This window comes from Rissa tridactyla, chromosome 11 (assembly GCF_028500815.1).
Source record: "Rissa tridactyla isolate bRisTri1 chromosome 11, bRisTri1.patW.cur.20221130, whole genome shotgun sequence".
Taxonomy (NCBI): Eukaryota; Metazoa; Chordata; class Aves; order Charadriiformes; family Laridae; genus Rissa; species Rissa tridactyla.
Window position 1 is genome coordinate 23,142,924 of NC_071476.1, and position 22,409 is coordinate 23,165,332.

Genomic DNA, 22,409 nt, shown 5'->3' on the forward strand with positions numbered 1-22,409 from the left:
CTTTCCTGCTGCCTTCAGCCTCAAAACCACCCTTTCCCACTTGGCGCCGCGCCAGGAGCAAAAACGGCCATACGGCTGGAGATGGGTCCCCCGCCCAAGGAGCCACCAGGCAAAACTATGCCTTGTTCTAAAGGTCTTTTGGAAGCACTTGCGTAGCCCCACAGACCTAGCGGCTGCGGGCTTTCCTGCTGCCTTCAGCCTCGACAACACCCTTTCCCACTTGGCGCTGCGCCAGGCACAATAATGGCCATACGGCTGGAGATGGGTCCCCTGCCAAAAGAGCCATCAGGGAAAAATATGCCTTGTTCTAAAGCTCTTTGGGTACCGCTTGCGTAGCCCCACAGACCTGGGAGCTAAGGGCTTTCCTGCTGCCTTCTCACTCAAAACCACCCTTTCCCTCTGGGCGCCGCGCCAGGCACAAAAAAGGCCATACGGCTGAAGATGGGTCCCCTGCCCAAGGAGCCAGCAGGGAAAACTATGCCTTCTCTAAAGCTCTTTGGGAACCGCTTGCGTTGTCCCACAGACCTGGGGGCTGAGGGCTTTCCTGCTGCCTTTAGCCTCAAAACCACCCTTTCCCTCTGGGCGCTGGGCCAGGCACAAAAAAGGCCTATGGCTGGAGATGGGTCCCCCGCCCAAGGAGCCTTTAGGGAAAATTATACCTTGCTCTAAAGCTCTTTGGGAACCTCTTGCGTAGCCCCACAGACCTGGGTGCTGCAGGCTTTCCTGCTGCCTTCAGCCTCAAAACAACCCTTTCCCTACTTGGTGCCGCGCCAGGCACAAAAATGGCCATACGGCTGGAGATGGGTCCCCTGCCCAAGGAGCCAGCAGGGAAAGCTATCCCTTGTTCTAAAGCTCTTTGGGAACCGCTTGCGTAGCCCCACAGACCTGGGGGCTGCAGGCTTTCCTGCTGCCTTCAGCCTCGACACCACCCTTTCCATCCGGGCGCCGCGCCAGGCACAAAAAAGGCCTATGGCTGGAGATGGGTCCCCCGCCCAAAGAGCCAGCAGGGAAAACTATGCCTTGTTCTAAAGCTCTTTGGGAACCGCTTGCGTAGCCCCACAGACCTGGGGGCTGCGGGCTTTCCTGCTGCCTTCAGCCTCGACAACACCCTTTCCCTCTGGGCGCCGCGCCAGGCACAAAAATGGCCATACGGCTGGACCTGGGTCCCCCGCCCAAAGAGCCAGCAGGGAAAACTATGCCTTGTTCTAAAACTCTTTGGGAACCGTTTGCGTAGCCCCACAGACCTGGGGGCTGCGGGCTTTCCTGCTGCCTTCAGCCTCAAAACCACCCTTTCCCTCTGGGCGCCGCGCCAGGCACAAAAAAGGCCATACGGCTGGACCTGGGTCCCCCCACCCAAAGCGCCAGCAGGGAAAACTATGCCTTGTTCTAAAGCTCTTTGGGAACTGCTTGCGTAGCCCCACAGACCTGGGGGCTACAGGCTTTCCTGCTGCCTTCAGCCTCGACACCACCCTTTCCCACTTGGCGCTGCGCCAGGCACAAAAATGGCCATACGGCTGGAGATGGGTCCCCCGCCCTAAGAGCCAGCAGGGAAAACTATGCCTTGTTCTAAAGCTCTTTGGGAACCGCTTGCGTAGCCCCACAGACCTGGGGGCTGCGGGCTTTCCTGCTGCCTTCAGCCTCGACACCACCCTTTCCCACTTGGCGCTGCGCCAGGCACAAAATTGGCCATACGGCTGCAGATGGGCCCCTGCACAAGGAGCCAGCAGGGAAAACTATGCCTTGTTCTAAAGCTCTTTGGGAACCGCTTGCGTAGCCCCAGAGACATGGGGGCTGCAGGCTTTCCTGCTGCCTTCAGCCTCGACACCACCCTTTCCCACTTGGCGCCGTGCCAGGCCCAAAAATGGCCATATGGCTGGAGATGGGTCCCCCGCCCAAAGAGCCAGCAGGGAAAACTATGCCTTGTTCTAAAGCTCTTTGGGAACCGCTTGCGTTGTCCCACAGACCTGGGTGCTGCGGGCTTTCCTGCTGCCTTCAGTCTCAAAATCACCCTTTCCCACTGGGAACCGCGCCAGGCACAAAAATGGCCATACGGCTGGAGATGGGTCTCACGCCCAAAGAGCCAGCAGGGAAAACTATGCCTTGTTCTAAAGCCCTTTGGGAACCGCTTGCGTAGCCCCACAGACCTGGGGGCTGCAGGCTTTCCTGCTGCCTTCGGCCTCAAAACCAACCTTTCCCTCTGGGCGCCGCGCCAGGCCCCAAAATGGCCATACGGCTGGAGATGGGTCCCCCGCCCAAGGAGCCAGCAGGGAAAACTATGCCTTGTTCTAAAGCTCTTTGGAAATCGTTTGCGTAGCCCCACAGACCTGGGAGCTGCGGGCTTTCCTGCTGCCTTCAGCCTCGACACCACCCTTTCCATCGGGGCGCCGCGCCAGGCACAAAAATGGCGTATGGCTGGAAATGGGTCCCCCGCCCAAAGAGCCAGCAGGGAAAACTATGCCTTGTTCTAAAGCTCTTTGGGAACCGCTTGCGTAGCCCCACAGACCTGAGGGCTGCGGGCTTTCCTGCTGCCTTCAGCCTCAAAACCACCCTTTCCCACTTGGCGCCGTGCCAGGCCCAAAAATGGCCATATGTCTGGAGATGGGTCCCCCGCCCAAAGAGCCAGCAGGGAAAACTATGCCTTGTTCTAAAGCTCTTTGGGAACCGCTTGCATTGTCCCAAAGACCTGGGGGCTGCGGGCTTTCCTGCTGCCTTCAGCCTCAAAACCACCCTTTCCCACTTGGCGCCGCGGCAGGAGCAAAAACGGCCATATGGCTGGAGATGGGTCCCCCGCCCAAAGAGCCATCAGGGAAAACTATGCCTTGTTCTAAAGCTCTTTGGGAACCGCTTGCGTAGCCCCACAGACCTGGGAGCTAAGGGCTTTCCTGCTGCCTTCTCACTCAAAACCACCCTTTCCCTCTGGGCGCCGCGCCAGGCACAAAAAAGGCCATACGGCTGGAGATGGGTCCCCTGCCCAAGGAGCCAGCAGGGAAAACTATGCCTTGTTCTAAAGCTCTTTGGGAACCACTTGCGTAACCCCACAGACCTGGGAGATAATGGCTTTCCTGCTAACTTCTCACTCAAAACCACCCTTTCCCACTTGGCGCCGCGCCAGGCACAAAAATGGCCATATGGTTGGAGATGGGTCCCCTGCCCAAGGAGCCAGCAGGGAAAACTATGCCTTGTTCTAAAGCTCTTTGGTAACTACTTGCGTAGCCCCACAGACCTGGGGGCTGCGGGCCTTCCTGCTACCTTCAGCCTCGACACCACCCTTTCCCACTTGGCGCCGCGCCAGGAGCAAAAATCGCCATATGGCTGGAGATGGGTCCCCCGCCCAAGGAGCCACCAGGCAAAACTGTGCCTTGTTCTAAAGGTCTTTTGGAAGCACTTGCGTAGCCCCACAGACCTAGCGGCTGCGGGCTTTACTGCTGCCTTCAGCCTCGACAACACCCTTTCCCACTTGGCGCCGCGCCAGGCACAATAATGGCCATACGGCTGGAGATGGGTCCCCTGCCAAAACAGCCATCAGGGAAAATTATGCCTTGTTCTAAAGCTCTTTAAGAACCACTTGCGTAGCCCCACAGACCTGGGGGCTGCGAGCTTTCCTGCTGCCTTCAGCCTCAAACCCACCCTTTCCCTCTGGGCGCCGCGCCAGGCACAAAAATGGGCATATGGCTGGAGATGGGTCCCCTGCCCAAGGAGCCAGCAGGGAAAACTATGCCTTGTTCTAAAGCTTTTGGGAACCGCTTGCGTAGCCCCACAGACCTGGGAGCTAAGGGCTTTCCTGCTGCCTTCTCACTCAAAACCACCCTTTCCCTCTGGGCGCCGCGCCAGGCACAAAAAAGGCCATACGGCTGGAGATGGGTCCCCTGCCCAAGGAGCCAGCAGGGAAAACTATGCCTTGTTCTAAAGCTCTTTGGGAACCACTTGCGTAACCCCACAGACCTGGGAGATAATGGCTTTCCTGCTAACTTCTCACTCAAAACCACCCTTTCCCACTTGGCGCCGCGCCAGGCACAAAAATGGCCATATGGTTGGAGATGGGTCCCCTGCCCAAGGAGCCAGCAGGGAAAACTATGCCTTGTTCTAAAGCTCTTTGGTAACTACTTGCGTAGCCCAACAGACCTGGGGGCTGCGGGCCTTCCTGCTGCCTTCAGCCTCGACACCACCCTTTCCCACTTGGCGCCGCGCCAGGAGCAAAAATCGCCATATGGCTGGAGATGGGTCCCCCGCCCAAGGAGCCACCAGGCAAAACTGTGCCTTGTTCTAAAGGTCTTTTGGAAGCACTTGCGTAGCCCCACAGACATAGCGGCTGCGGGCTTTACTGCTGCCTTCAGCCTCGACAACACCCTTTCCCACTTGGCGCCGTGCCAGGCACAAAAATGGCCATAAGACTGGAGATGGGTGCCCCGCCCAAAGAGCCAGCAGGGAAAACTATGCCTTGTTCTAAAGCTCTTTGGGAACCGCTTGCGTAGCCCCACAGACCTGAGGGCTGCAGGCTTTCCTGCTGCCTTCTCACTCAAAACCACCCTTTCCCTCTGGGCGCCGCGCCAGGCACAAAAAAGACCATACGGCTGGAGATGGGTCCCCTGCCCAAGGAGCCAGCAGGGAAAACTATGCCTTGTTCTAAAGCTCTTTGGGAACCACTTGCGTAACCCAACAGACCTGGGAGATAATGGCTTTCCTGCTAACTTCTCACTCAAAACCACCCTTTCCCACTTGGCGCCGCGCCAGGCACAAAAATGGCCATATGGTTGGAGATGGGTCCACTACCCAAGGAGCCAGCAGGGAAAACTATGCCTTGTTCTAAAGCTCTTTGGGAACCGCTTGCGTAGCCGCACAGACCTGGGGGCTGCAGGCTTTCCTGCTACCTTCAGCCTCAAAACCACCCTTTCCCACTTGGCACCGCTTTAGGCACAAAAATGGCCTATGGCTGGAGATGGGTCCCCTGCCCAAAGAACAAGCAGGGAAAACTATGCCTTGTTCTAAAGCTCTTTGGGAACCGCTTGCGTAGCCCCACAGACATGGGGGCTGCAGGCTTTCCTGCTGCCTTCAGCCTCGACACCACCCTTTCCCACTTGGCACCGCGCCAGGCTCAAAAATGGCCACACGGCTGGAGATGAGTCCCCCGCCCAAAGAGCCAGCAGGGAAAACTATGCCTTGTTCTAAAGCTCTTTGGGAACCGCTTGCGTAGCCCCACAGACCTGAGGGCTGCAGGCTCTCCTGCTGCCTTCAGCCTCGACAACACCCTTTCCCACTTGGCACCGCGCCAGGCACAGAAATGGCCATATGTCTGGATATGGGTCCCCTACCCAAGGAGCCAGCAGGGAAAACTATGCCTTGTTCTAAAGCTCTTTGGGAACCGCTTGCGTAGCCCCACAGACCTGGGGGCTGCAGGCTTTGCTGCTGCCTTCAGCCTCAAAAACCACCATTTCCCTCTGGGCACCGGGCCAGGCTCAAAAATGGCCATACGGCTGGAGATGGGTCACCCGCCCAAGGAGCCAGCAGGGAAAACTATGCCTTGTTCTAAAGCTCTTTGGGAACGGCTTGCGTAGCCCCACAGACCTGGGGGCTGCGGGCCTTCCTGCTGCCTTCAGCGTCGACACCACCCTTTCCCACTTGGCGCCGTGCCAGGCACTAAAATGGCCATATGGCTGGAGATGGGTCCCACGCCCTAAGAGCCAGCGGGGAAAACTATGCCTTGTTCTAAAGCTCTTTGGGAACCGCTTGCGTAGCCCCACAGACGTGGGGGCTGCGGGCTTTCCTGCTGCCTTCAGCCTCAAAGCCACCCTTTCCCTCTGGGCGCCGCGCCAGGCACAAAAAAGGCCTATGGCTGGAGATGGGTCCCCCGCCCAAAGAGCCAGCAGGGAAAACTATGCCTTGTTTTAAAGCTCTTTGGGAACCGCTTGCGTAGCCCCACAGACCTGGGGGCTGCAGGCTTTCCTGCTGCCTTCAGCCTCAAAGCCACCCTTTCCCACTTGGCTCCGCACTAGGCACAAAAATGGCCTATGGCTGGAGATGGGTCCCCCGCCCAAGGAGCCAGCAGGGAAAACTATGCCTTGTTCTAAAGCTCTTTGGGAACCGCTTGCATAGCCCCACAGACCTGGGGGCTGCAGGCTTTCCTGCTGCCTTCAGCCTCAAAACCACCCTTTCCCACTTGGCGCCGCATCAGGCACAAAAATGGCCTATGGCTGGAGATGTGTCCCCCGCCCAAAGAGCCAGCAGGGAAAACTATGCCTTGTTCTAAAGCTCTTTGGGAACCGCTTGCGTAGCCGCACAGACCTGGGGGCTGCAGGCTTTCCTGCTGCCTTCAGCCTCGACACCACCCTTTCCCACTTGGCACTGCGCTAGTCACAAAAATGGCCTATGGCTGGAGATGGGCCCCCCGCCCAAAGAGCCATCAGGGAAAACTATGCCTTGTTCTAAAGCTCTTTGGGAACCGCTTGCGTAGCCCCACAGACCTGGGGGCTGCGGGCTTTCCTGCTGCCTTCAGCCTCAAAACCACCCTTTCCCAGTACGCACCGCGCCAGGCATAAAAATAGCCATACAGCTGGAGATGGGTCCCCCGCCCAAAGAGCCAGCAGGGAAAACAATGCCTTGTTCTAAAGCTCTTTGGGAACCGCTTGCGTAGCCCCACAGACCTGGGGGCTGCGGGCTTTCCTGCTCCCTTCAGCCTCAAAACCACCCTTTCCCACTTGGCGCCGCGCCAGGCACAAAAATGGCCATACGGCTGGAGATGGGTCACCCACCCAAAGAGCCAGCAGGGAAAACTATGCCTTGTTCTAAAGCTCTTTGGGAACCGCTTGCGTAGCCCCACAGACCTGGGGGCTGCAGGCTTTCCTGCTGCCTTCAGCCTCGAAAACCACCATTTCCCTCTGGGCACCGGGCCAGGCACAAAAATGGCCATACGACTGGAGAGGGGTTACCCGCCCAAAGAGCCAGCAGGGAAAACTATGCCTTGTTCTAAAGCTCTTTGGGAACCGCTTGCGTAGCCCCACAGACCTGGGGGCTGCGGGCTTTCCTGCTGCCTTCAGCCTCAAAGCCACCCTTTCCCACTTGGCGCCGCGCTAGGCACAAAAATGGCCTATGGCTGGAGATGGGTCCCCCGCCCAAAGAGCCACCAGGGAAAACTATGCCTTGTTTTAAAGCTCTTTGGGAACCGCTTGCGTAGCCCCACAGACCTGGGGGCTGCGGGCTTTCCTGCTGCCTTCAGCCTCAAAGCCACCCTTTCCCACTTGGCGCCGCGCTAGGCACAAAAATGGCCTATGGCTGGAGATGGGTCCCCCGCCCAAGGAGCCAGCAGGGAAAACTATGCCTTGTTCTAAAGCTCTTTGGGAACCGCTTGCATAGCCCCACAGACCTGGGGGCTGCAGGCTTTCCTGCTGCCTTCAGCCTCAAAGCCACCCTTTCCCACTTGGCGCCGCGCTAGGCACAAAAATGGCCTATGGCTGGAGATGGGTCCCCCGCCCAAAGAGCCAGCAGGGAAAACTATGCCTTGTTCTAAAGCTCTTTGGAAATCGCTTGCGTAGCCACACAGACCTGGGGGCTGCGGGCTTTCCTGCTCCCTTCAGCCTCAAAACCACCCTTTCCCACTTGGCGCCGCGCCAGGCACAAAAATGGCCATACGGCTGGACATGGGTCCCCCGCCCAAAGAGCCATCAGGGAAAACTATGCCTCGTTCTAAAGCTCTTTGGGAACCGCTTGCGTTGTCCCACAGACCTGGGGGCTGAGGGCTTTCCTGCTGCCTTTAGCCTCAAAACCACCCTTTCCCTCTGGGCGCTGGGCCAGGCACAAAAAAGGCCTATGGCTGGAGATGGGTCCCCCGCCCAAGGAGCCGTTAGGGAAAATTATACCTTGCTCTAAAGCTCTTTGGGAACCTCTTGCGTAGCCCCACAGACCTGGGTGCTGCAGGCTTTCCTGCTGCCTTCAGCCCCAAAACCACCCTTTCCCTACTTGGTGCCGCGCCAGGCACAAAAATGGCCATACGGCTGGAGATGGGTCCCCCGCCCAAAGAGCCAGCAGGGAAAACTATGCCTTGTTCTAAAGCTCTTTGGGAACCGCTTGCGTAGCCCCACAGACCTGGGGGCTGCGGGCTTTCCTGCTGCCTTCAGCCTCGACAACACCCTTTCCCTCTGGGCGCCGCGCCAGGCACAAAAATGGCCATACGGCTGGACCTGGGTCCCCCGCCCAAAGAGCCAGCAGGGAAAACTATGCCTTGTTCTAAAGCTCTTTGGGAACCGTTTGCGTAGCTCCACAGACCTGGGGGCTGCGGGCTTTCCTGCTGCCTTCAGCCTCAAAACCACCCTTTCCCTCGGGGCGCCGTGCCAGGCACAAAAAAGGCCATACGGCTGGAGATGGGTCCCCCGCCCAAAGAGCCAGCAGGGAAAACTATGCCTTGTTCTAAAGCTCTTTGGGAACCGCTTGCGTAGCCCCACAGACCTGGGGGCTGCCGGCTTTCCTGCTGCCTTCAGCCTCGACAACACCCTTTCCCTCTGGGCGCCGCGCCAGGCACAAAAATGGCCATACGGCTGGACCTGGGTCCCCCGCCCAAAGAGCCAGCAGGGAAAACTATGCCTTGTTCTAAAGCTCTTTGGGAACCGTTTGCGTAGCCCCACAGACCTGGGGGCTGCGGGCTTTCCTGCTGCCTTCAGCCTCAAAACCACCCTTTCCGTCGGGGCGCCGTGCCAGGCACAAAAAAGGCCATACGGCTGGAGATGGGTCCCCCGCCCAAAGAGCCAGCAGGGAAAACTATGCCTTGTTCTAAAGCTCTTTGGGAACCGCTTGCGTAGCCGCACAGACCTGGGGGCTGCGGGCTTTCCTGCTGCCTTCAGCCTCAAAACTACCCTTTCCCTCTGGGCGCCGCGCCAGGCACAAAAAAGGCCTATGGCTGGAGATGGGTCCCCCCGCCCAAAGCGCCAGCAGGGAAAATTATGCCTTGTTCTAAAGCTCTTTGGGAACCGCTTGCGTAGCCCCACAGACCTGGGGGCTGCGGGCTTTCCTGCTGCCTTCAGCCTCGACACCACCCTTTCCCACTTGGCGCTGCGCCAGGCACAGAAACGGCCATACGGCTGGAGATGGGTCCCCCGCCCTAAGAGCCAGCAGGGAAAACTATGCCTTGTTCTAAAGCTCTTTGGGAACCGCTTGCATAGCCCCACAGACCTGGGGGCTGCAGGCTTTCCTGCTGCCTTCAGCCTCAAAGCCACCCTTTCCCACTTGGCGCCGCGCTAGGCACAAAAATGGCCTATGGCTGGAGATGGGTCCCCCGCCCAAAGAGCCAGCAGGGAAAACTATGCCTTGTTCTAAAGCTCTTTGGAAATCGCTTGCGTAGCCACACAGACCTGGGGGCTGCGGGCTTTCCTGCTCCCTTCAGCCTCAAAACCACCCTTTCCCACTTGGCGCCGCGCCAGGCACAAAAATGGCCATACGGCTGGACATGGGTCCCCCGCCCAAAGAGCCATCAGGGAAAACTATGCCTCGTTCTAAAGCTCTTTGGGAACCGCTTGCGTTGTCCCACAGACCTGGGGGCTGAGGGCTTTCCTGCTGCCTTTAGCCTCAAAACCACCCTTTCCCTCTGGGCGCTGGGCCAGGCACAAAAAAGGCCTATGGCTGGAGATGGGTCCCCCGCCCAAGGAGCCGTTAGGGAAAATTATACCTTGCTCTAAAGCTCTTTGGGAACCTCTTGCGTAGCCCCACAGACCTGGGTGCTGCAGGCTTTCCTGCTGCCTTCAGCCCCAAAACCACCCTTTCCCTACTTGGTGCCGCGCCAGGCACAAAAATGGCCATACGGCTGGAGATGGGTCCCCCGCCCAAAGAGCCAGCAGGGAAAACTATGCCTTGTTCTAAAGCTCTTTGGGAACCGCATGCGTAGCCCCACAGACCTGGGGGCTGCGGGCTTTCCTGCTGCCTTCAGCCTCGACAACACCCTTTCCCTCTGGGCGACGCGCCAGGCACAAAAATGGCCATACGGCTGGACCTGGGTCCCCCGCCCAAAGAGCCAGCAGGGAAAACTATGCCTTGTTCTAAAGCTCTTTGGGAACCGTTTGCGTAGCTCCACAGACCTGGGGGCTGCGGGCTTTCCTGCTGCCTTCAGCCTCAAAACCACCCTTTCCCTCGGGGCGCCGTGCCAGGCACAAAAAAGGCCATACGGCTGGAGATGGGTCCCCCGCCCAAAGAGCCAGCAGGGAAAACTATGCCTTGTTCTAAAGCTCTTTGGGAACCGCTTGCGTAGCCCCACAGACCTGGGGGCTGCGGGCTTTCCTGCTGCCTTCAGCCTCGACAACACCCTTTCCCTCTGGGCGCCGCGCCAGGCACAAAAATGGCCATACGGCTGGACCTGGGTCCCCCGCCCAAAGAGCCAGCAGGGAAAACTATGCCTTGTTCTAAAGCTCTTTGGGAACCGTTTGCGTAGCCCCACAGACCTGGGGGCTGCGGGCTTTCCTGCTGCCTTCAGCCTCAAAACCACCCTTTCCGTCGGGGCGCCGTGCCAGGCACAAAAAAGGCCATACGGCTGGAGATGGGTCCCCCGCCCAAAGAGCCAGCAGGGAAAACTATGCCTTGTTCTAAAGCTCTTTGGGAACCGCTTGCGTAGCCCCACAGACCTGGGGGCTGCCGGCTTTCCTGCAGCCTTCAGCCTCGACACCACCCTTTCCCACTTGGCGCTGCGCCAGGCACAGAAATGGCCATACGGCTGGAGATGGGTCCCCCGCCCTAAGAGCCAGCAGGGAAAACTATGCCTTGTTCTAAAGCTCTTTGGGAACCGCTTGCGTAGCCCCACAGACCTGGGGGCTGCGGGCTTTCCTGCTGCCTTCAGCCTCAAAACCACCCTTTCCCACTGGGAACCGCGCCAGGCACAAAAATGGCCATACGGCTGGAGATGGGTCTCACGCCCAAGGAGCCAGCAGGGAAAACTATGCCTTGTTCTAAAGGTCTTTTGGAAGCACTTGCGTAGCCCCACAGACCTAGCGGCTGCGGGCTTTCCTGCTGCCTTCTCACTCAAAACCACCCTTTCCCACTTGGCGCCGCGCCAGGCACAAAAATGGCCATACGGCTGGACATGGGTCCCCCGCCCAAAGAGCCATCAGGGAAAACTATGCCTCGTTCTAAAGCTCTTTGGGAACCGCTTGCGTTGTCCCACAGACCTGGGGGCTGAGGGCTTTCCTGCTGCCTTTAGCCTCAAAACCACCCTTTCCCTCTGGGCGCTGGGCCAGGCACAAAAAAGGCCTATGGCTGGAGATGGGTCCCCCGCCCAAGGAGCCGTTAGGGAAAATTATACCTTGCTCTAAAGGTCTTTGGGAACCTCTTGCGTAGCCCCACAGACCTGGGTGCTGCAGGCTTTCCTGCTGCCTTCAGCCTCGACACCACCCTTTCCCACTTGGCGCCGCACCAGGCACAAAAAAGGCCTATGGCTGGAGATGGGTCCCCCGCCCAAAGAGCCAGCAGGGAAAACTATGCCTTGTTCTAAAGCTCTTTGGGAACCGCTTGCGTAGCCCCAGAGACCTGGGGGCTGCGGTCTTTCCTGCTGCCTTCAGCCTAGAAACCACCCTTTCCCACTTGGCACCGCGCCAGGCACAAAAATGACCATACGGCTGGAGATGGGTCTCCCGCCCAAAGAGGCAGCAGGGAGAACTATGCCTTGTTCTAAAGCTCTTTGGGAACCGCTTGCGTTGTCCCACAGACCTGGGGGCTGAGGGCTTTCCTGCTGCCTTCAGCCTCAAAACCACCCTTTCCCTCTGGGCGCTGGGCCAGGCACAAAAATGGCCATATGGCTGGAGATGGGTCCCCCACCCAAAGAGACATTAGGGAAAATTATGCCTTGTTCTAAAGCTCTTTGGGAACCGCTTGCGAAGCCCCACAGACCTGGGTGCTGCAGGCTTTCCTGCTGCCTTCAGCCTCAAAACCACCCTTTCCCACTTGGTGCCGCGCCAGGCCTTAAAATGGCCATACGGCTGGAGATGGGTCCACTGCCCAAGGAGCCAGCAGGGAAAACTATGCCTTGTTCTAAAGCTCTTTGGGAACCGCTTGCGTAGCCCCACAGACCTGGGGGCTGCCGGCTTTCCTGCTGCCTTCAGCCTCAACACCACCCTTTCCCACTTGGCGCCGCGCCAGGCACAAAAATGGCCATATGGCTGGAGATGGGTCCCACGCCCAAAGAGACAGCAGGGAAAACTATGCCTTGTTCGAAAGCTCTTTGGGAACCGCTTGCGTAGCCCCACAGACCTGGGGGCTGCAGGCTTTCCTGCTGCCTTCAGACTCGACACCACCCTTTCCCACTAGGTGCCGCGCCAGGCACAAAAATGGCCATATGGCTGGAGGTGGATCGCCTGCCCAAGGAGCCAGCAGGGAAAGCTATGCCTTGTTCTAAAGGTCTATGGGAACCGCTTGCGTAGCCCCACAGACCTGGGAGCTGCGGGCCTTCCTGCTGCCTTCAGCCTCGACACCACCCTTTTCCACTTGGCGACGCGCCAGGCAGAATAACGGCCATACGGCTGGAGATGGGTCCCCCGCCCAAAGAGCCAGCAGGGAAAACTATGCCTTGTTCTAAAGCTCTTTGGGAACCGCTTGCGTAGACCCACAGACCTGGGAGCTCCGGGCCTTCCTGCTGCCTTCAGCCTCAAAAGGCACCCTATCCCACTTGGCGCCGCGCCAGGCACAAAAAAGGCCATACGGCTGGAGATGGGTCCCCCGCCCAAAGAGCCAGCTGGGAAAACTATGCCTTGTTCTAAAGCTCTTTGGGAACCGCTTCCGTAGCCCTACAGACCTGGGAGCTGCGGGCCTTCCTGCTGCCTTCAGCCTCGACACCACCGTTTCCCACTTGGCGCCGCGCCAGGCACAATAATGGCCATACGGCTGGAGATGGGTCCCCCGCATAAAGAGCCAGTAGGGATAGCTATGCCTTGTTCTAAAGGTCTTTGGGAACCGCTTGCGTAGCCCTACAGACCTGGGAGCTACGGGCCTTCCTGCTACCTTCAGCCTCGACACCACCCTTTCCCACCTGGCGCCGCGCCAGGCACAATAATGGCCATACGGCTGGAGATTGGTCCCCCGCCCAAAGAGCCAGCAGGGAAAACTATGCCTTGTTCTAAAGCTCTTTGGGAACCGCTTGCGTAGCCCCACAGACCTGGGAGCTGCGGGCTTTCCTGCTGCCTTCAGCCTCGACACCACCCTTTCCCACTTGGTGCCGCGCCAGGCCCAAAAATGGCCATACGGCTGGAGATGGGTCTCCCGCACAAAGAGCCAGTAGGGAAAGATATGCCTTGTTCTAAAGCTCTTTGGGAACCGCTTGCGTAGCCCCACAGACCTGGGGGCTGCAGGCTTTCCTGCTGCCTTCAGCCTCGACACCACCCTTTACCACTTGGTGCCGCGCCAGGCACAAAAATGGCCATATGGCTGGAGATGGGTCCCACGCACAAAGAGCCTGCAGGGAAAATTATGCCTTGTTCTAAAGCTCTTTGGGAACCGCTTGCGTAGCCCCACAGACCTGGGGGCTGCGGGCTTTCCTGCTGCCTTCATCCTCAAAACAACCCTTTCCCACTTGGTGCTGCGCCAGGCCCAAAAATGGCCATACGGCTGGAGATGGGTCCCCCGCCCAAGGAGCCAGCAGGGAAAATTATCCCTTGTTCTAAGGCTATTTGGGAAACGCTTGCGTAGCCCCACAGACCTGGGGGCTGCAGGCTTTCCTGCTGCCTTCAGCCCCAAAACCACCCTTTCCCTCTGGGCGCCGCGCCAGGCACAAAAATGGCCGTATGGCTGGAGATGAGTCCCCCGCCCAAAGAGCCAGCAGGGAGAACTATACCTTGTTCTAAAGCTCTTTGGGAACCGCTTCCGTAGCCCCACAGACCTGGGAGCTGCGGGCCTTCCTGCTGCCTTCAGCATCGACACCACCCTTTACCACTTGGTGCCGCGCCAGGCAGAAAAATGGCCATACGGCTGGAGATGGGTCCCCCCGCCCAAAGAGCCAGCAGGGAAAACTATGCCTTGTTCTAAAGCTCTTTGGGAACCGCTTGCGTAGCCCCACAGACCTGGGGGCTGCAGGCTTTCCTGCTGCCTTCAGCCTCGACACCACCCTTTCCCTCTGGGCGCCGCGCCAGGCACAAAAATGGCCATACGGCTGGACCTGGGTCCCACGCCCAAAGAGCCAGCAGGGAAAACTATGCCTTGTTCTAAAGCTCTTTGGGAACCGCTTGCGTAGCCCTACAGACCTGGGGGCTGCGAACTTTCCTGCTGCCTTAAGCCTCAACACCACCCTTTACCACTTGGCGCCGCGCCAGGCACAAAAATGGCCTATGGCTGGTGATGGGTCCCACGCACAAAGAGCCAGCAGGGAAAACTATGCCTTGTTCTAAAGCTCTTTGGGAACCGCTTGCGTAGCCCCACAGACCTCTGGGCTGCGGGCTTTCCTGATGCCTTCAGCCTCGACACCACCCTTTCCCACTTGGTGCTGCGCCAGGCCCAAAAATGGCCTATGCATGGAGATGGGTCCCCCGCCCAAGGAGCCAGCAGGGAAAATTATGCCTTGTTCTAAAGCTCTTTGGGAACCGCTTGCGTTGTCCCACAGACCTGGGGGCTGCGGGCTTTCCTGCTGCCTTCAGCCTCAAAACCACTCTTTCCCATTTGGTGCCGCGCCAGGCACAAAAATGGCCATACGGCTGGAGATGGGTCCCCCGCCCAAAGATCCAGCAGGGAAAACTATGCCTTGTTCTAAAGCTCTTTGGGAACCGCTTGCGTAGCCCCACAGACCTGGGAGCTGCGGGCTTTCCTGTTGCCTTCAGCCTCGATAGCACCCGTTACCACTTGGTGCCACGCCAGGCCCAAAAATGGCCATACGGCTGGAGATGGGTCCCCCGCCCAAAGAGCCAGCAAGGAAAACTATGCCTTGTTCTAAAGCTATTTGGGAACTGCTTGCGTAGCCCCACAGACCTGGGGGCTGCAGGCTTTCCTGCTGCCTTCAGCCTCGACACCACCCTTTCCCTCTGGGCGCCGCGCCAGGCCCAAAAATGGCCATGTGGCTGGAGATGAGTCCCCCGCCCAAAGAGCCAGCAGGGAAAACTATACCTTGTTCTAAAGCTCTTTGGGAACCGCTTGCGTAGCCCCACAGACCTTGGAGCTGCGGGCCTTCCTGCTGCCTTCAGCATCGACACCACCCTTTCCCACTGGGCGCCGCGCCAGGCACAAAAATGGCCATACGGCTGGAGATGGGTCCCCCGCCCAAAGAGCCAGCAGGGAAAACTATGCCTTGTTCTAAAGCTCTTTGGGAACCACTTGCGTAGCCCCACAGACCTGGGGGCTGCGGGCTTTCCTGCTGCCTTCAGCCTAGAAACCACCCTTTCCCACTTGGCACCGCGCCAGGCACAAAAATGACCATACGGCTGGAGATGGGTCTCCCGCCCAAAGAGGCAGCAGGGAAAACTATGCCTTGTTCTAAAGCTCTTTGGGAACCGCTTGCGTTGTCCCACAGACCTGGGGGCTGAGGGCTTTCCTGCTGCCTTCAGCCTCAAAACCACCCTTTCCCACTTGGTGCCGCGCCAGGCCTTAAAATGGCCATACGGCTGGAGATGGGTCCACTGCCCAAGGAGCCAGCAGGGAAAATTATGCCTTGTTCTAAAGCTCTTTGGGAACCGCTTGCGTAGCCCCACAGACCTGGGGGCTGCGGGCTTTCCTGCTGCCTTCAGCCTCGACAACACCCTTTCCCTCTGGGCGCCGCGCCAGGCACAAAAATGGCCATACGGCTGGACCTGGGTCCCCCGCCCAAAGAGCCAGCAGGGAAAACTATGCCTTGTTCTAAAGCTCTTTGGGAACCGTTTGCGTAGCCCCACAGACCTGGGGGCTGCGGGCTTTCCTGCTGCCTTCAGCCTCAAAACCACCCTTTCCGTCGGGGCGCCGTGCCAGGCACAAAAAAGGCCATACGGCTGGAGATGGGTCCCCCGCCCAAAGAGCCAGCAGGGAAAACTATGCCTTGTTCTAAAGCTCTTTGGGAACCGCTTGCGTAGCCCCACAGACCTGGGGGCTGCCGGCTTTCCTGCTGCCTTCAGCCTCGACACCACCCTTTCCCACTTGGCGCTGCGCCAGGCACAGAAATGGCCATACGGCTGGAGATGGGTCCCCCGCCCTAAGAGCCAGCAGGGAAAACTATGCCTTGTTCTAAAGCTCTTTGGGAACCGCTTGCGTAGCCCCACAGACCTGGGGGCTGCGGGCTTTCCTGCTGCCTTCAGCCTCAAAACCACCCTTTCCCACTGGGAACCGCGCCAGGCACAAAAATGGCCATACGGCTGGAGATGGGTCTCACGCCCAAAGAGCCAGCAGGGAAAACTATGCCTTGTTCTAAAGCCCTTTGGGAACTGCTTGCGTAGCCCCACAGACCTGGGGGCTGCGGGCTTTCCTGCTGCCTTCGGCCTCAAAACCAACCTTTCCCTCTGGGCGCCGCGCCAGGCCCCAAAATGGCCATACGGCTGGAGATGGGTCCCCTGCCCAAGGAGCCAGCAGGGAAAACTATGCCTTGTTCTAAAGCTCTTTGGAAATCGCTTGCGTAGCCACACAGACCTGGGGGCTGCGGGCTTTCCTGCTGCCTTCAGCCTCGACACCACCCTTTCCATCTGGGCGCCGCGCCAGTCACAAAAATGGCGTATGGCTGGAGATGGGTCCCCCGCCCAAAGAGCCAGCAGGGAAAACTATGCCTTGTTCTAAAGCTCTTTGGGAACCGCTTGCGTAGCCCCACAGACCTGAGGGCTGCAGGGTTTCCTGCTGCCTTCAGCCTCAAAACCACACTTTCCCACTTCCCACTACGCCATGCACAAAAATGGCCACACGGCTGGAGATGGGTCCCCTGCACAAGGAGCCAGCAGGGAAAACTATGCCTTGTTCTAAAGCTCTTTGGGAACCACTTGCGTAGCCCCACAGACCTGAGGGCTGCAGGCTTTCCTGCTGCCTTCAGCATCGACACCACCCTTTCCCACTTGGCGCCGTGCCAGGCCCAAAAATGGCCATATGTCTGGAGATGGGTCCCCCGCCCAAGGAGCCAGCAGGGAAAACTATGCCTTGTTCTAAAGGTCTTTTGGAAGCACTTGCGTAGCCCCACAGACCTAGCGGCTGCGGGCTTTCCTGCTGCCTTCTCACTCAAAACCACCCTTTCCCACTTGGCGCCGCGCCAGGCACAAAAATGGCCATACGGCTGGACATGGGTCCCCCGCCCAAAGAGCCATCAGGGAAAACTATGCCTCGTTCTAAAGCTCTTTGGGAACCGCTTGCGTTGTCCCACAGACCTGGGGGCTGAGGGCTTTCCTGCTGCCTTTAGCCTCAAAACCACCCTTTCCCTCTGGGCGCTGGGCCAGGCACAAAAAAGGCCTATGGCTGGAGATGGGTCCCCCGCCCAAGGAGCCGTTAGGGAAAATTATACCTTGCTCTAAAGGTCTTTGGGAACCTCTTGCGTAGCCCCACAGACCTGGGTGCTGCAGGCTTTCCTGCTGCCTTCAGCCTCGACACCACCCTTTCCCACTTGGCGCCGCACCAGGCACAAAAAAGGCCTATGGCTGGAGATGGGTCCCCCGCCCAAAGAGCCAGCAGGGAAAACTATGCCTTGTTCTAAAGCTCTTTGGGAACCGCTTGCGTAGCCCCAGAGACCTGGGGGCTGCGGTCTTTCCTGCTGCCTTCAGCCTAGAAACCACCCTTTCCCACTTGGCACCGCGCCAGGCACAAAAATGACCATACGGCTGGAGATGGGTCTCCCGCCCAAAGAGGCAGCAGGGAGAACTATGCCTTGTTCTAAAGCTCTTTGGGAACCGCTTGCGTTGTCCCACAGACCTGGGGGCTGAGGGCTTTCCTGCTGCCTTCAGCCTCAAAACCACCCTTTCCCTCTGGGCGCTGGGCCAGGCACAAAAATGGCCATATGGCTGGAGATGTGTCCCCCACCCAAAGAGACATTAGGGAAAATTATGCCTTGTTCTAAAGCTCTTTGGGAACCGCTTGCGAAGCCCCACAGACCTGGGTGCTGCAGGCTTTCCTGCTGCCTTCAGCCTCAAAACCACCCTTTCCCACTTGGTGCCGCGCCAGGCCTTAAAATGGCCATACGGCTGGAGATGGGTCCACTGCCCAAGGAGCCAGCTGGGAAAACTATGCCTTGTTCTAAAGCTCTTTGGGAACCGCTTGCGTAGCCCCACAGACCTGGGGGCTGCCGGCTTTCCTGCTGCCTTCAGCCTCAACACCACCCTTTCCCACTTGGCGCCGCGCCAGGCACAAAAATGGCCATATGGCTGGAGATGGGTCCCACGCCCAAAGAGACAGCAGGGAAAACTATGCCTTGTTCGAAAGCTCTTTGGGAACCGCTTGCGTAGCCCCACAGACCTGGGGGCTGCAGGCTTTCCTGCTGCCTTCAGACTCGACACCACCCTTTCCCACTAGGTGCCGCGCCAGGCACAAAAATGGCCATATGGCTGGAGGTGGATCGCCTGCCCAAGGAGCCAGCAGGGAAAGCTATGCCTTGTTCTAAAGGTCTATGGGAACCGCTTGCGTAGCCCCACAGACCTGGGAGCTGCGGGCCTTCCTGCTGCCTTCAGCCTCGACACCACCCTTTTCCACTTGGCGACGCGCCAGGCAGAATAACGGCCATACGGCTGGAGATGGGTCCCCCGCCCAAAGAGCCAGCAGGGAAAACTATGCCTTGTTCTAAAGCTCTTTGGGAACCGCTTGCGTAGACCCACAGACCTGGGAGCTCCGGGCCTTCCTGCTGCCTTCAGCCTCAAAAGGCACCCTATCCCACTTGGCGCCGCGCCAGGCACAAAAAAGGCCATACGGCTGGAGATGGGTCCCCCGCCCAAAGAGCCAGCTGGGAAAACTATGCCTTGTTCTAAAGCTCTTTGGGAACCGCTTCCGTAGCCCTACAGACCTGGGAGCTGCGGGCCTTCCTGCTGCCTTCAGCCTCGACACCACCGTTTCCCACTTGGCGCCGCGCCAGGCACAATAATGGCCATACGGCTGGAGATGGGTCCCCCGCATAAAGAGCCAGTAGGGATAGCTATGCCTTGTTCTAAAGGTCTTTGGGAACCGCTTGCGTAGCCCTACAGACCTGGGAGCTACGGGCCTTCCTGCTGCCTTCAGCCTCGACACCACCCTTTCCCACCTGGCGCCGCGCCAGGCACAATAATGGCCATACGGCTGGAGATTGGTCCCCCGCCCAAAGAGCCAGCAGGGAAAACTATGCCTTGTTCTAAAGCTCTTTGGGAACCGCTTGCGTAGCCCCACAGACCTGGGAGCTGCGGGCTTTCCTGCTGCCTTCAGCCTCGACACCACCCTTTCCCACTTGGTGCCGCGCCAGGCCCAAAAATGGCCATACGGCTGGAGATGGGTCTCCCGCACAAAGAGCCAGTAGGGAAAGATATGCCTTGTTCTAAAGCTCTTTGGGAACCGCTTGCGTAGCCCCACAGACCTGGGGGCTGCAGGCTTTCCTGCTGCCTTCAGCCTCGACACCACCCTTTACCACTTGGTGCCGCGCCAGGCACAAAAATGGCCATATGGCTGGAGATGGGTCCCACGCACAAAGAGCCTGCAGGGAAAATTATGCCTTGTTCTAAAGCTCTTTGGGAACCGCTTGCGTAGCCCCACAGACCTGGGGGCTGCGGGCTTTCCTGCTGCCTTCATCCTCAAAACAACCCTTTCCCACTTGGTGCTGCGCCAGGCCCAAAAATGGCCATACGGCTGGAGATGGGTCCCCCGCCCAAGGAGCCAGCAGGGAAAATTATCCCTTGTTCTAAGGCTATTTGGGAAACGCTTGCGTAGCCCCACAGACCTGGGGGCTGCAGGCTTTCCTGCTGCCTTCAGCCCCAAAACCACCCTTTCCCTCTGGGCGCCGCGCCAGGCACAAAAATGGCCGTATGGCTGGAGATGAGTCCCCCGCCCAAAGAGCCAGCAGGGAGAACTATACCTTGTTCTAAAGCTCTTTGGGAACCGCTTCCGTAGCCCCACAGACCTGGGAGCTGCGGGCCTTCCTGCTGCCTTCAGCATCGACACCACCCTTTACCACTTGGTGCCGCGCCAGGCAGAAAAATGGCCATACGGCTGGAGATGGGTCCCCCCGCCCAAAGAGCCAGCAGGGAAAACTATGCCTTGTTCTAAAGCTCTTTGGGAACCGCTTGCGTAGCCCCACAGACCTGGGGGCTGCAGGCTTTCCTGCTGCCTTCAGCCTCGACACCACCCTTTCCCTCTGGGCGCCGCGCCAGGCACAAAAATGGCCATACGGCTGGACCTGGGTCCCACGCCCAAAGAGCCAGCAGGGAAAACTATGCCTTGTTCTAAAGCTCTTTGGGAACCGCTTGCGTAGCCCTACAGACCTGGGGGCTGCGAACTTTCCTGCTGCCTTAAGCCTCAACACCACCCTTTACCACTTGGCGCCGCGCCAGGCACAAAAATGGCCTATGGCTGGTGATGGGTCCCACGCACAAAGAGCCAGCAGGGAAAACTATGCCTTGTTCTAAAGCTCTTTGGGAACCGCTTGCGTAGCCCCACAGACCTCTGGGCTGCGGGCTTTCCTGATGCCTTCAGCCTCGACACCACCCTTTCCCACTTGGTGCTGCGCCAGGCCCAAAAATGGCCATACGGCTGGAGATGGGTCCCCCGCCCAAGGAGACAGCAGGGAAAACTATGCCTTGTTCTAAAGCTCTTTGGGAACCGCTTGCGTAGCCCCACAGACCTGGGAGCTGCGAGCCTTCCTGCTGCCTTCAGCCTCGACACCACCCTTTCCCACTTGGTGCCACGCCAGGCACAACAATGGCCTATGCATGGAGATGGGTCCCCCGCCCAAGGAGCCAGCAGGGAAAATTATGCCTTGTTCTAAAGCTCTTTGGGAACCGCTTGCGTTGTCCCACAGACCTGGGGGCTGCGGGCTTTCCTGCTGCCTTCAGCCTCAAAACCACTCTTTCCCATTTGGTGCCGCGCCAGGCACAAAAATGGCCATACGGCTGGAGATGGGTCCCCCGCCCAAAGATCCAGCAGGGAAAACTATGCCTTGTTCTAAAGCTCTTTGGGAACCGCTTGCGTAGCCCCACAGACCTGGGAGCTGCGGGCTTTCCTGTTGCCTTCAGCCTCGATAGCACCCGTTACCACTTGGTGCCACGCCAGGCCCAAAAATGGCCATACGGCTGGAGATGGGTCCCCCGCCCAAAGAGCCAGCAAGGAAAACTATGCCTTGTTCTAAAGCTATTTGGGAACTGCTTGCGTAGCCCCACAGACCTGGGGGCTGCAGGCTTTCCTGCTGCCTTCAGCCTCGACACCACCCTTTCCCTCTGGGCGCCGCGCCAGGCCCAAAAATGGCCATGTGGCTGGAGATGAGTCCCCCGCCCAAAGAGCCAGCAGGGAAAACTATACCTTGTTCTAAAGCTCTTTGGGAACCACTTGCGTAGCCCCACAGACCTTGGAGCTGCGGGCCTTCCTGCTGCCTTCAGCATCGACACCACCCTTTCCCACTGGGCGCCGCGCCAGGCACAAAAATGGCCATACGGCTGGAGATGGGTCCCCCGCCCAAAGAGCCAGCAGGGAAAACTATGCCTTGTTCTAAAGCTCTTTGGGAACCACTTGCGTAGCCCCACAGACCTGGGGGCTGCGGGCTTTCCTGCTGCCTTCAGCCTAGAAACCACCCTTTCCCACTTGGCACCGCGCCAGGCACAAAAATGACCATACGGCTGGAGATGGGTCTCCCGCCCAAAGAGGCAGCAGGGAAAACTATGCCTTGTTCTAAAGCTCTTTGGGAACCGCTTGCGTTGTCCCACAGACCTGGGGGCTGAGGGCTTTCCTGCTGCCTTCAGCCTCAAAACCACCCTTTCCCACTTGGTGCCGCGCCAGGCCTTAAAATGGCCATACGGCTGGAGATGGGTCCACTGCCCAAGGAGCCAGCAGGGAAAATTATGCCTTGTTCTAAAGCTCTTTGGGAACCGCTTGCGTAGCCCCACAGACCTGGGGGCTGCGGGCTTTCCTGCTGCCTTCAGCCTCGACACCACCCTTCCCCACTTGGCGCCGCGCCAGGCACAAAAATGGCCATATGGCTGGAGATGGGTCCCACGCCCAAAGAGCCAGCTGGGAAAACTATGCCTTGTTCTAAAGCTCTTTGGGAACCGCTTGCGCAGACCCACAGACCTGGGAGCTCCGGGCCTTCCTGCTGCCTTCAGCCTCAAAAAGCACCCTATCCCACTTGGCGCCGCGCCAGGCACAAAAAAGGCCATACGGCTGGAGATGGGTCCCCCGCCCAAAGAGCCAGCTGGGAAAACTATGCCTTGTTCTAAAGCTCTTTGGGAACCGCTTCCGTAGCCCTACAGACCTGGGAGCTGCGGGCCTTCCTGCTGCCTTCAGCCTCGACACCACCGTTTCCCACTTGGCGCCGCGCCAGGCACAATAATGGCCATACGGCTGGAGATGGGTCCCCCGCATAAAGAGCC